Genomic DNA, 15,641 nt, shown 5'->3' with positions numbered 1-15,641 from the left:
TAAGGAGGCAAGAAACCTGAAGCTGACCATCAACAGCTTTTGAGGACCATTGAGGATTGAATGAGGCAAGAAACATGGTGCTGGTCATCAATAGCTTTTGAGGACCATTAACGATTGAATGAAGCAAGAATCCTGGTGCTGGTCAACAACAGCTTCTGAGGACCATTGAGGATTGAATGAAGCAAGAAACCTGGTGCTGGTCATCAACAGCTTCTGAGGACCATTGAGGATTTAAGGAGGCAAGAAACCTGAAGCTGACCATCAACAGCTTCCGAGGACCATTGAGGATTGAAGAAGAGAAGAAACCTGGTGCTGATTATCAACAGCTTCTGAGGACCATTGAAGATTGAATGAGGCAAGAAACATGGTGCTGGTCATCAACAGCTTTTGAGGACCATTGAGGATTGAATGAGGCAAGAAACATGGTGCTGGTCATCAATAGCTTTTGAGGACCATTAACGATTGAATGAAGGAAGAAACCTGGTTCTGGTCATCAACAGCTTCTGAGGACCATCGAGGATTGAATGAGGCAAGAATCCTGGTGCTGATCATCACCAGCTTCTGAGGATCATTGAGGATTGAATGAAGCAAGAAACCTGGTGCTGATTATCAACAGCTTCTGAGGACCATTGAGGATTGAATGAGGAAAGAAACATGGTGCTGGTCATCGATAGCTTCATAGGACCATTGAGGATTTAAGGAGGCAAGAAACCTGAAGCTGACCATCAACAGCTTCCGAGGACCATTGAGGATTGAATGAGGCAAGAAACATGGTGCTGGTCATCAATAGCTTTTAAGGACCATTAACAATTGAATGAAGCAAGAAACCTGGTGCTGGTCATCAACAGCTTCTGAGGACCATTAGTATTGAAGAAGACAAGAAACCTGGTGCTGATTATCAACAGCTTCTGAGGACCATTTAGGATTGATTGAGGCAAGAAACATGGAGATGGTCATCAACAGCTTTTGAGGACCATTAACGATTGAATGAAGCAATAAACCTGGTGCTGGTCATCAACAGCTTCTGAGGACCATCGAGGATTGAATGAGGCAAGAATCCTGGTGCTGGTCATCAACAGCTTCTGAGGACCATTGAGGATTGAATGAAGCAAGAAACCTGGTGCTGGTCATTAACAGCTTCTGAGGACCATTGAGGATTTAAGGATGCAAGAAACCTGAAGCTGACCATCAACAGCTTCCGAGGACCATTGAGGATTGAAGAAGAGAAGAAACCGGGTGCTGATTATCAACAGCTTCTGAGGACCATTGAGGATTGAATGAGGCAAGAAACATGGTGCTGGTCATCAATAGCTTTTGAGGACCATTAACGATTGAATGAAGCAAGAAACTTGGTGCTGGTCATCAACAGCTTCTGAGGACAATCGAGGATTGAATGAGGCAAGAATCCTGGTGCTGATCATCACCAGCTTCTGAGGACCATTGAAGATTGAATGAAGCAAGAAACCTGGTGCTGATTATCAACAGCTTCTGAGGACCATTGAGGATTGAATGAGGCAAGAAACATGGTGCTGGTCATCAGTAGCTTCTGAGGACCATTGAGGATTTAAGGAGGCAAGAAACCTGAAGCTGACCATCAACAGCTTCTGAGGACCATTGAGGATTGAATGAGGCAAGAAACATGGTGCTGGTCATCAATTGCTTTCGAGGACCATTAACGATTGAATGAAGCAAGAAACCTGGTGCTGGTCATCAACAGCTTCTGAGGACCATCGAGGATTGAATGAGGCAAGAAACATGGTGCTGGTCATCAATAGCTTTTGAGGACCATTGAGGATTTAAGGAGGCAAGAAACCTGAAGCCGACCATCAACAGCTTCTGAGGACCATTGAGGATTGAATGAGGCAAGAAACATGGTGCTGGTCATCAATAGCTTTTAAGGACCATTAACGATTGAATGAAGGAGGAAACCTGGTGCTGGTCATCAACAGCTTCTGAGGAGCATCGAGGATTGAATGAGGCAAGAAACATGGTGCTGATCATCAGCAGCTTCTGAGGACCATTAGTATTGAAGAAGACAAGAAACCTGGTGCTGATTATCAACAGCTTCTGAGGACCATTGAGGATTGAATGAGGCAAGAAACATGGTGCTGGTCATCAATAGCTTTTGAGGACCATTAACGATTGAATGAAGCAAGAAACCTGGTGCTGGTCATCAACAGCTTCTGAGGACAATCGAGGATTGAATGAGGCAAGAATCCTGGTGCTGATCATCACCAGCTTCTGAGGACCATTGAAGATTGAATGAAGCGAGAAACCTGGTGATGATTATCAACAGCTTCTGAGGACCATTGAGGATTGAATGAGGCAAGAAACATGGTGCTGGTCATCAATAGCTTCTGAGGACCATTGAGGATTTAAGGAGGCAAGAAACCTGAAGCCGACCATCAACAGCTTCTGAGGACCATTGAGGATTGAATGAGGCAAGAAACATGGTGCTGGTCATCAATAGCTTTTGAGGACCATTAACGATTGAATGAGGCAAGACTCCTGGTGCTGATCATCATCAGGTTCTGAGGACCATTGAGTATTGAAAGAAGCAAGAAACCTGGTGCTGGTCATCAACAGCTTCTGAGGACCATTGAGAATTTAAGGAGGCAAGAAACCTGAAGCTGACCATCAACAGCTTTTGAGGACCATTGAGGATTGAATGAGGCAAGAAACATGGTGCTGGTCATCAATAGCTTTTGAGGACCATTAACGATTGAATGAAGCAAGAAACCTGGTGCTGGTCATCAACAGCTTCTGAGGACCATCGAGGATTGAATGAGGCAAGAAACATGGTGCTGGTCATCAATAGCTTTTGAGGACCATTAACGATTGAATGAGGCAAGACTCCTGGTGCTGATCATCATCAGGTTCTGAGGACCATTGAGTATTGAAAGAAGCAAGAAACCTGGTGCTGGTCATCAACAGCTTCTGAGGACCATTGAGAATTTAAGGAGGCAAGAAACCTGAAGCTGACGATCAACAGCTTTTGAGGACCATTGAGGATTGAATGAGGCAAGAAACATGGTGCTGGTCATCAATAGCTTTTGAGGACCATTAACGATTGAATGAAGCAAGAATCCTGGTGCTGGTCAACAACAGCTTCTGAGGACCATTGAGTATTGAATGAAGCAAGAAACCTGGTGCTGGTCATCAACAGCTTCTGAGGACCATTGAGGATTTAAGGAGGCAAGAAACCTGAAGCTGACCATCAACAGCTTCCGAGGACCATTGAGGATTGAAGAAGAGAAGAAACCTGGTGCTGATTATCAACAGCTTCTGAGGACCATTGAAGATTGAATGAGGCAAGAAACATGGTGCTGGTCATCAACAGCTTTTGAGGACCATTGAGGATTGAATGAGGCAAGAAACATGGTGCTGGTCATCAATAGCTTTTGAGGACCATTAACGATTGAATGAAGGAAGAAACCTGGTTCTGGTCATCAACAGCTTCTGAGGACCATCGAGGATTGAATGAGGCAAGAATCCTGGTGCTGATCATCACCAGCTTCTGAGGATCATTGAGGATTGAATGAAGCAAGAAACCTGGTGCTGATTATCAACAGCTTCTGAGGACCATTGAGGATTGAATGAGGAAAGAAACATGGTGCTGGTCATCGATAGCTTCATAGGACCATTGAGGATTTAAGGAGGCAAGAAACCTGAAGCTGACCATCAACAGCTTCCGAGGACCATTGAGGATTGAATGAGGCAAGAAACATGGTGCTGGTCATCAATAGCTTTTAAGGACCATTAACAATTGAATGAAGCAAGAAACCTGGTGCTGGTCATCAACAGCTTCCGAGGAGCATCGAGGATTGAATGAGGCAAGAAACATGGTGCTGATCATCAGCAGCTTCTGAGGACCATTAGTATTGAAGAAGACAAGAAACCTGGTGCTGATTATCAACAGCTTCTGAGGACCATTTAGGATTGATTGAGGCAAGAAACATGGAGATGGTCATCAACAGCTTTTGAGGACCATTAACGATTGAATGAAGCAATAAACCTGGTGCTGGTCATCAACAGCTTCTGAGGACCATCGAGGATTGAATGAGGCAAGAATCCTGGTGCTGGTCATCAACAGCTTCTGAGGACCATTGAGGATTGAATGAAGCAAGAAACCTGGTGCTGGTCATCAACAGCTTCTGAGGACCATTGAGGATTTAAGGATGCAAGAAACCTGAAGCTGACCATCAACAGCTTCCGAGGACCATTGAGGATTGAAGAAGAGAAGAAACCGGGTGCTGATTATCAACAGCTTCTGAGGACCATTGAGGATTGAATGAGGCAAGAAACATGGTGCTGGTCATCAATAGCTTTTGAGGACCATTAACGATTGAATGAAGCAAGAAACCTGGTGCTGGTCATCAACAGCTTCTGAGGACAATCGAGGATTGAATGAGGCAAGAATCCTGGTGCTGATCATCACCAGCTTCTGAGGACCATTGAAGATTGAATGAAGCAAGAAACCTGGTGCTGATTATCAATAGCTTCTGAGGACCATTGAGGATTTAAGGAGGCAAGAAACCTGAAGCCGACCATCAACAGCTTCTGAGGACCATTGAGGATTGAATGAGGCAAGAAACATGGTGCTGGTCATCAATAGCTTTTGAGGACCATTAACGATTGAATGAGGCAAGACTCCTGGTGCTGATCATCATCAGGTTCTGAGGACCATTGAGTATTGAAAGAAGCAAGAAACCTGGTGCTGGTCATCAACAGCTTCTGAGGACCATTGAGACTTTAAGGAGGCAAGAAACCTGAAGCTGACCATCAACAGCTTTTGAGGACCATTGAGGATTGAATGAGGCAAGAAACATGGTGCTGGTCATCAATAGCTTTTGAGGACCATTAACGATTGAATGAAGCAAGAAACCTGGTGCTGGTCATCAACAGCTTCTGAGGACCATCGAGGATTGAATGAGGCAAGAAACATGGTGCTGGTCATCAATAGCTTTTGAGGACCATTAACGATTGAATGAGGCAAGACTCCTGGTGCTGATCATCATCAGGTTCTGAGGACCATTGAGTATTGAAAGAAGCAAGAAACCTGGTGCTGGTCATCAACAGCTTCTGAGGACCATTGAGAATTTAAGGAGGCAAGAAACCTGAAGCTGACCATCAACAGCTTTTGAGGACCATTGAGGATTGAATGAGGCAAGAAACATGGTGCTGGTCATCAATAGCTTTTGAGGACCATTAACGATTGAATGAAGCAAGAATCCTGGTGCTGGTCAACAACAGCTTCTGAGGACCATTGAGTATTGAATGAAGCAAGAAACCTGGTGCTGGTCATCAACAGCTTCTGAGGACCATTGAGGATTTAAGGAGGCAAGAAACCTGAAGCTGACCATCAACAGCTTCCGAGGACCATTGAGGATTGAAGAAGAGAAGAAACCTGGTGCTGATTATCAACAGCTTCTGAGGACCATTGAAGATTGAATGAGGCAAGAAACATGGTGCTGGTCATCAACAGCTTTTGAGGACCATTGAGGATTGAATGAGGCAAGAAACATGGTGCTGGTCATCAATAGCTTTTGAGGACCATTAACGATTGAATGAAGGAAGAAACCTGGTTCTGGTCATCAACAGCTTCTGAGGACCATCGAGGATTGAATGAGGCAAGAATCCTGGTGCTGATCATCACCAGCTTCTGAGGATCATTGAGGATTGAATGAAGCAAGAAACCTGGTGCTGATTATCAACAGCTTCTGAGGACCATTGAGGATTGAATGAGGAAAGAAACATGGTGCTGGTCATCGATAGCTTCATAGGACCATTGAGGATTTAAGGAGGCAAGAAACCTGAAGCTGACCATCAACAGCTTCCGAGGACCATTGAGGATTGAATGAGGCAAGAAACATGGTGCTGGTCATCAATAGCTTTTAAGGACCATTAACAATTGAATGAAGCAAGAAACCTGGTGCTGGTCATCAACAGCTTCCGAGGAGCATCGAGGATTGAATGAGGCAAGAAACATGGTGCTGATCATCAGCAGCTTCTGAGGACCATTAGTATTGAAGAAGACAAGAAACCTGGTGCTGATTATCAACAGCTTCTGAGGACCATTTAGGATTGATTGAGGCAAGAAACATGGAGATGGTCATCAACAGCTTTTGAGGACCATTAACGATTGAATGAAGCAATAAACCTGGTGCTGGTCATCAACAGCTTCTGAGGACCATCGAGGATTGAATGAGGCAAGAATCCTGGTGCTGGTCATCAACAGCTTCTGAGGACCATTGAGGATTGAATGAAGCAAGAAACCTGGTGCTGGTCATCAACAGCTTCTGAGGACCATTGAGGATTTAAGGATGCAAGAAACCTGAAGCTGACCATCAACAGCTTCCGAGGACCATTGAGGATTGAAGAAGAGAAGAAACCGGGTGCTGATTATCAACAGCTTCTGAGGACCATTGAGGATTGAATGAGGCAAGAAACATGGTGCTGGTCATCAATAGCTTTTGAGGACCATTAACGATTGAATGAAGCAAGAAACCTGGTGCTGGTCATCAACAGCTTCTGAGGACAATCGAGGATTGAATGAGGCAAGAATCCTGGTGCTGATCATCACCAGCTTCTGAGGACCATTGAAGATTGAATGAAGCAAGAAACCTGGTGCTGATTATCAACAGCTTCTGAGGACCATTGAGGATTGAATGAGGCAAGAAACATGGTGCTGGTCATCAGTAGCTTCTGAGGACCATTGAGGATTTAAGGAGGCAAGAAACCTGAAGCTGACCATCAACAGCTTCTGAGGACCATTGAGGATTGAATGAGGCAAGAAACATGGTGCTGGTCATCAATTGCTTTCGAGGACCATTAACGATTGAATGAAGCAAGAAACCTGGTGCTGGTCATCAACAGCTTCTGAGGACCATCGAGGATTGAATGAGGCAAGAAACATGGTGCTGGTCATCAATAGCTTTTGAGGACCATTAACGATTGAATGAGGCAAGACTCCTGGTGCTGATCATCATCAGCTTCTGAGGACCATTGAGTATTGACAGATGCAAGAAACCTGGTGCTGGTCATCAACAGATTCTGAGGACCATTGAGGATTTAAGGAGGCAAGAAACCTGAAGCTGACCATCAACAGCTTTTGAGGACCATTGAGGATTGAATGAGGCAAGTAACATGGTGCTGGTCATCAATAGCTTTTGAGGACCATTAACGATTGAATGAAGCAAGAATCCTGGTGCTGGTCAACAACAGCTTCTGAGGACCATTGAGGATTGAATGAAGCAAGAAACCTGGTGCTGGTCATCAACAGCTTCTGAGGACCATTGAGGATTTAAGGAGGCAAGAAAACTGAAGCTGACCATCAACAGCTTCCGAGAACCATTGAGGATTGAAGAAGAGAAGAAACCTGGTGCTGATTATCAACAGCTTCTGAGGACCATTGAAGATTGAATGAGGCAAGAAACATGGTGCTGGTCATCAACAGCTTTTGAGGACCATTGAGGATTGAATGAGGCAAGAAACATGGTGCTGGTCATCAATAGCTTTTGAGGACCATTAACGATTGAATGAAGCAAGAAACCTGGTTCTTTTCATCAACCGCTTCTGAGGACCATCGAGGATTGAATGAGGCAAGAATCCTGGTGCTGATCATCACCAGCTTCTGAGGATCATTGAGGATTGAATGAAGCAAGAAACCTGGTGCTGATTATCAACAGCTTCTGAGGACCATTGAGGATTGAATGAGGCAAGAAACATGGTGCTGGTCATCAATAGCTTTTAAGGACCATTAACGATTGAATGAAGCAAGAAACCTGGTGCTGGTCATCAACAGCTTCTGAGGAGCATCGAGGATTGAATGAGGCAAGAAACATGGTGCTGATCATCAGCAGCTTCTGAGGACCATTAGTATTGAAGAAGACAAGAAACCTGGTGCTGATTATCAACAGCTTCTGAGGACCATTTAGGATTGAATTAGGCAAGAAACATGGAGCTGGTCATCAACAGCTTTTGAGGACCATTGAGGATTGAATGAGGCAAGAAACATGGTGCTGGTCATCAATAGCTTTTGAGGACCATTAACGATTGAATGAAGCAAGAAACCTGGTGCTGGTCATCAACAGCTTCTGAGGACCATCGAAGATTGAATGAGGCAAGAATCCTGGTGATGGTCATCAACAGCTTCCGAGGACCATTGAGGATTGAATGAGGCAAGAAACATGGTGCTGGTCATCAATAGCTTTTGAGGACCATTAACGATTGAATGAAGCAAGAATCCTTGTGCTGGTCAACAACAGCTTCTGAGGACCATTGAGGATTGAATGAGCAAGAAACATGGTGCTGGTCATCAACAGCTTCCGATGACCATTGAGGATTGAAGAAGAGAAGAATCCTGGTGCTGATTATCAACAGCTTCTAAGGACCATTGAGGATTGAATGAGGCAAGAAACATGGTGCTGGTCATCAACAGCTTTTGAGGACCATTGAGGATTGAATGAGGCAACAAACATGGTGCTGGTCATCAATAGCTTTTGAAGATCATTACGATTGAATGAAGCAGGAAACCTGGTGCTGGTCATCAACAGCTTCTGAGGACCATCGAGGATTGAATGAGGCAAGAATCCTGGTGCTGATCATCACCAGCTTCTGAGGACCATTGAGGATTGAATGAAGCAAGAAACCTGGTGCTGATTATCAACAGCTTCTGAGGACCATTGAGGATTGAATGAGGCAAGAAACATGGTGCTGGTCATCAACAGCTTCCGAGGACCATTAGGATTGAAGAAGACAAGAAACCTGGTGCTGATTATCAACAGCTTCTGAGGACCATTTAGGATTGAATGAGGCAAGAAACATGGAGCTGATCATCAACAGCTTTTGAGGACCATTGAGGATTGAATGAGGCAAGAAACATGGTGCTGGTCATCAATAGCTTTTGAGGACCATTAACGATTGAATGAAGCAAGAAACCTGGTGCTGGTCATCAACAGCTTCTGAGGACCATCGAGGATTAAATGAGGCAAGAATCCTGGTGCTGGTCATCAACAGCTTCTGAGGACCATAGAGGATTGAATGAAGCAAGAAACTTGGTTCTGGTCATCAACAGCTTCTGAGCACCATTGAGGATGGAAGGAGGCAAGAAATATGAAGCTGACCATCAACAGCTTCCGAGGACCATTGAGGATTGAATAAGAGAAGAAACCTGGTGCTGATTATCAACAGCTTCTGAGGACCATTGAGGATTGAATGAGGCAAGAAACATGGTGCTGGTCATCAATAGCTTTTGAGGACTATTAACGATTGAATGAAGCAATAAACCTGGTGCTGGTCATCAACAGCTTCTGAGGACCATCGAGGATTGAATGAGGCAAGAATCCTGGTGCTGGTCATCAACAGCCTCTGAGGACCATTAAGGATTGAATGAAGCAAGAAACCTGGTGCTGGTCATCAACAGCTTCTGAGGACCATTGAGGATTTAAGGATGCAAGAAACCTGAAGCTGACCATCAACAGCTTCCGAGGACTATTGAGGATTGAAGAAGAGAAGAAACCTGGTGCTGATTATGAATAGCTTCTGAGGACCATTGAGGATTGAATGAGGCAAGAAACATGGTGCTGGTCATCAATAGCTTTTGAGGACCATTAACGATTGAATGAATCAAGAAACCTGGTGCTGGTCATCAACAGCTTCTGAGGACAATTGAGGATTGAATGAGGCAAGAATCCTGGTGCTGATCATCACCAGCTTCTGAGGACCATTGAAGATTGAATGATGCAAGAAACCTGGTGCTGATTATCAACAGCTTCTGAGGACCATTGAGGATTGAATGAGGCAAGAAACATGGTGCTGGTCATCAATAGCTTTCAAGGACCATTAACAATTGAATGAAGCAAGAAACCTGGTGCTGGTCATCAACAGCTTCTGAGGACCATCGAGGATTAAATGAGACAAGAAACATGGTGCTGGTCATCAATAGCTTTTGAGGACCATTAACGATTGAATGAGGCAAGACTCCTGGTGCTGATCATCATCAGCTTCTGAGGACCATTGAGTATTGAAAGAAGCAAGAAACTTGGTGCTGGTCATCAACAGCTTCTGAGGACCATTGAGGATTTAAGGAGGCAAGAAACCTGAAGCTGACCATCAACAGTTTTTGAGGACCATTGAGGATTAATTGAGGCAAGAAACATGGTGCTGGTCATCAACAGCTTCTGAGGACCATTGAGGATTGAATGAAGCAATAAACCTGCTGCTGGTCATCAACAGCTTCTGAGGACCATTGAGGATTTAAGGAGGCAAGAAACCTGAAGCTGACCATCAACAGCTTCCGAGGACCATTGAGGATTGAAGAAGAGAAGAAACCTGGTGCTGATTATCAACAGCCTCTGAGGACCATTGAAGATTGAATGGGGCAAGAAACATGGTGCTGGTCATCAACAGCTTTTGAGGACCATTGAGGATTGAATGAGGCAAGAAACATGGTGCTGGTCATCAATAGCTTTTGAGGACCATTAACGATTGAATGAAGCAAGAAACCTGGTGCTGGTCATCAACAGCTTCTGAGGACCATCGAGGATTGAATGAGGCAAGAATCCTGGTGCTGATCATCACCAGCTTCTGAGGATCATTGAGGATTGAATGAAGCAAGAAACCTGGTGCTGATTATCAACAGCTTCTGAGGACCATTGAGGATTGAATTAGGCAAGAAACACGGTGCTGGTCATCAATAGCTTCTGAGGACCATTGAGGATTTAAGGAGGCAAGAAACCTGAAGCTGACCATCAACAGCTTCCGAGGACCATTGAGGATTGAATGAGGCAAGAAACATGGTGCTGGTCATCAATAGCTTTTAAGGACCATTAACGATTGAATGAAGCAAGAAACCTGGTGCTGGTCATCAACAGCTTCTGAGGAGCATCGAGGATTGAATGAGGCAAGAAACATGGTGCTGGTCATCAACAGCTTCTGAGGACCATTAGGATTGAAGAAGACAAGAAACCTGGTGCTGATTATCAACAGCTTCTGAGGACCACTTAGGATTGAATCAGGCAAGAAACATGGAGCTGGTCATCAACAGCTTTTGAGGACCATTGAGGATTGAATGAGGCAAGAAACATGGTGCTGGTCATCAATAGCTTTTGAGAACCATTAACGATTGAATGAAGCAAGAAACCTGGTGCTGGTCATCAACAGCTTCTGAGGACCATCGAGGATTGAATGAGGCCAGAATCCTGGTGCTGGTCATCAACAGCTTCCGAGGACCATTGAGGATTGAATGAGGCAAGAAACATGGTGCTGGTCATCAATAGCTTTTGAGGACCATTAACGATTGAATGAAGCAAGAAACATGGTGCTGGTCATCAACAGCTTCTGAGGACCATTGAGGATTTAAGGAGGCAAGAAACCTGAAGCTGACCATCAACAGCTTCCGAGGACCATTGAGGATTGAAGAAGAGAAGAATCCTGGTGCTGATTATCAACAGCTTCTGAGGACCATTGAGGATTGAATGAGGCAAGAAACATGGTGCTGGTCATCAACAGCTTTTGAGGACCATTGAGGATTGAATGAGGCAAGAAACATGGTGCTGGTCATCAATAGCTTTTGAGGACCATTAACGATTGAATGAAGCAAGAATCCTGGTGCTGGTCAACAACAGCTTCTGAGGACCATTGAGGATTGAATGAAGCAAGACACCTGGTGCCGATCATCATCAGCTTCTGGGGACCATTGAGGATTGAATGAAGCAAGAAACCTGGTGCTGACCTTCAACAGCTTCTGAGGACCATTGAGGATTGAATGAAGAATGGCTTTCATCAGTTCCATCAGGCTTGGAATGAGCGAATAATATTTGATCAAAAGGAGTAGGCCTTCCCTAGTCACCCTAGACATGGCCAAGAAAGTTGGCCAACAAATAGGTCCTGTTGGGAAAATGAAACATAAAGCATTATTATTCAATGCTAAGACCTCTTTTAAGCCTCACATGAATACTATTGTAAAAATGTGCTTTTTTCAAATCAACTGAGTCAAACCTCTTGTTTTTCTTTTTTCCATAAAGGACTGGGATGTACTATTCTGTGTGACTTTTAACACGCGCTTCAACTATTACCCTGGCCTACCTAGAACCTCTTGACTAGAAGCCGGTGAGCACGGAAGGCTCCAGCCATTTGGCTGTCTTGCATCGTTTTCCAGTTTCAAACCACATTCATTTCTGCATTGACTATCACCTCAAAGTTTGTCTTCAAAAGTCTCAGCCTAGGCTCCACTGTGCCCTCTTCACTGCAAAGATAACTCAAGCCAGATATTTTCTGATGTGACCTTGATACTGGAGGAGGCCAATCACCCTGTGTTCAGGGCCCTGGACTCTGGACCCCACCGTCCTTAGACATGTATTTATATATTTATTTATTCATTTGAGTTTTATAGAACACAAACCAGACCTGTGAAGGTATCAGAGCGCTTTACAGGACTGACAGGTAAGATACATGAACTTGGGACGGTTGGATACAGTTTAGGTAAAAACAGGTCTCTGCAAAAGTAACAGCAAAGAGGAGAATAACAGAAACAAATCATGGAAACAGTTGGGATAAGAGCATATATCACCATTGTACGAATGAGGGAGTGTCAAGTCCTGGGAAGATGCCCCGATGAGCCTGGTGGGTACCATCCAGGTAGCCGGTGGTAAAGCATAGTAGTATGAGCAAACAGTTGCCGAGGTGATTAAAATACGAGCAATAGGAGTGGAATTTGTATGAAAGAAGGAAAAGAATAAGCAATAACACATTTTGGAAACATTTGGGATGAAAACAAATAGTACATTATACAAATTATACAAGTGTAGCAATCGCAGTTCCAGGGAATGCTGCCCAGAGACCGCGGGTATGGCCATAATGGTAAGAGTAAACAAAGCCTTTGTGATCTGGTCCTCACTTCCCAGCTTCAGACAAATACTGAAGACTCTTTGATTAAGCAGATATTTAGGCGAGCGCCAAGAGGCCCCCTGGAGTGGTGGGTACTTTAATAATGTTGTAATTCAGTCAATTCATCCACTACAGCTATTCTGTGCAGTACTCGGCCTGGGTGGAATTTAAATTCCGCAAGCAGAATTGGAAAATTTGGTGGCTCTGCATTACTCTTGTAAGATGAAGTTCCTGCCAAATTCCACCAATTGGAGCGTGGTGGAATGAATTTCCCGTTCAAGCAACGCGATGACAACAGGAACAATATGAGGTTTCAGAACAGGAGCTTGCGACTCGGCGGCCCCTAGCTTCATCTTCAGTCACTAGGAGGACTCCTGCAAGATTTTATGAACGGGATGGTTGCAAGAAATCGTGGTCAGAGGGCTACTTCTCAAGTAGATTTTCTACTCAAGTGGCAGCAAAATCAACTCAAAAGTAACGTGTTGTTGTTTGTGTTGATTTTTCAGTGGGGAACTTGGTACCAGCGCTACAATCAGAGCGAGGGCCGCACTGCACACATTTTCAGGCCCTGGGAGGATCTCTGCGTTTTTGCTGAGTTTTTATTTAACTCCGCATAATTGAAACTCCACGAGATCTGCTCAGGACTACTCAATACCTCACATAAGCGAGTATCTACAACATCTGATGCAACTCTGCTGCACCTAACTCATAGTACCTCACTTGGCAGAAAACCTTTAACCTCACACAGATGAAAACTATCAATGTCTCACACAAGCCAGGGATACCTCACACACACAGCACAGCTCCACCTCACACACACACACAACAGCTCCAACAGCTCCCACAGCTCCCACAGCTGCTCACCCGCAGCACCTCACACCTCTCTCACACAAGCAATGACACCTCACACAAACCCACCACCGCTCCCACCACAGCAACCTCAGCTGCTCACCCGCAACACCTCACACTTCTCTCACACAAACAAAGACACCTCACACACACACCACAGCTCCCACCACTGCTCCCACAACTCCCACAGCTTCCAAAACTGTTCACCCACAGCACCTTACACTTCTCTCACACAAGCAATCACACCTCACACAAACCCACCACAACTCCCACCACAGCCAACCACAGCTCCCACAGCTACTCACCCGCAGCACTAACACTTCTCTCACACAAGCAATGACACCTCACACAAACCTCGAAACCGGTCCGGTCCTCGGATGCTTGATTCCGTTCTGGGAAGGACATGGCTTTTGTAGTTCAGACTGGACTGTTCCCATGGGGCACAGGGTCAGAGCTGATTTGCATATCGCCATTGTCTAACCCGGGGTGGTGTGGAGTGCAAAAAAACAATGGATTTGGGCCCAGATCTTCGGACTGGGGTGAGTGTGTGACATTGATCCACATTCGGTCCATCACCTGTTGTGTTTGCAAATTCCGCCCTAAGTGCGCTGGGGATGCCCAGACGTGGGTCCCAGGCACTCCACACCACTGGAGTCAAGCTAGCTGGGCTGATGAGAGGTGTTACCTCGAAACCGGTCCGGTCCTCGGATGCTTGATTCCGTTCTGGGAAGGACATGGCTTTTGTAGTTCGGACTGGACTGTTCCCATGGGGCACAGGGTCAGAGCTGATTTGCATATCGCCATTGTCTAACCCGGGTGGTGTGGAGTGCAAAAAAACGATGGATTTGGGCCCAGATCTTCGGACTGGGGTGAGTGTATGACATTGATCCACATTCGGTCCATCACCTGTTGTGTTTGCAAGCCTCACACAAACCCACCACAGCTCTCACAGCTTCCACCACTGTTCACCCGCAGCACCTCACACTTATCTCACACAAGCAATGACACCTTACACAAACCCACCACAGCTCCCACCACAGCTCTCACAGCTTCCACCACTGTTGACCCGCAGCACCTCACACTTCTCTCACACAAGCAATGACACCTCACACAAACTCACCACTGCTCCCACAGCTCCCACAGCTGCTCGCCTGCAGCACTCACACTTCTCTCACACAAGCAATGACACCTCACACAAACCCACCACCGCTCCCACCAAAGCTCCCTCAGCTGCTCACCCGCAGAACCTCACACTTCTCTCACACAAGCCAATGACACCTCACACACACACCACAGCTCCCACTGCTGCTCACCCGCAGCACCTCAAACTTCTCTCACACAAACCCACCACAGCTCCCACCACAACTCCCACAGCTGCTCACTCGCAGCACCTCACTCTTTTCTCACACATGCCAATGACACCTCACACAAACCCACCACAGCTCCCACAGCTCCCACAGATGCTCACCTGCAGCACTCACACTTCTCTCTCACAAGCCAATGATACCTCACACACCCACCACAGCTCCCACTGCTGCTCTCCCGCAGCACTCACACTTCTCTCATACAAGCCAATGACACCTCACACAAACTCACCACAGCTCCCACAGCTCCCACAGCTGCTCACCCGCAGCACTCACACTTCTCTCACACAAGCCAGTGATACCTCACACACACACCACAGCTCCCACCGCTGTTCCCACAACATTCCCCGCTGCTCGCCTGCAGCACCTCAAACTTCTCTCACACAAGCAATGACACCTCACACAACCCCCCCACAGCTCCCACAGCTGCTCACCCGCAGCACTCACACTTCTCTCACACCAGCCAGTGACACTTCACACAAACACACCTCAGCTCCCACAGCTGCTCACCTGTAGCACTCACACTTCTCTCACACAAGC

The sequence above is a fragment of the Lissotriton vulgaris genome, chromosome 10 (assembly GCF_964263255.1).
Source record: "Lissotriton vulgaris chromosome 10, aLisVul1.2, whole genome shotgun sequence".
Taxonomy (NCBI): domain Eukaryota; kingdom Metazoa; phylum Chordata; class Amphibia; order Caudata; family Salamandridae; genus Lissotriton; species Lissotriton vulgaris.
The sequence above is the reverse complement of the archived record's forward strand: the minus strand, read 5'-3'. Positions refer to the sequence as shown.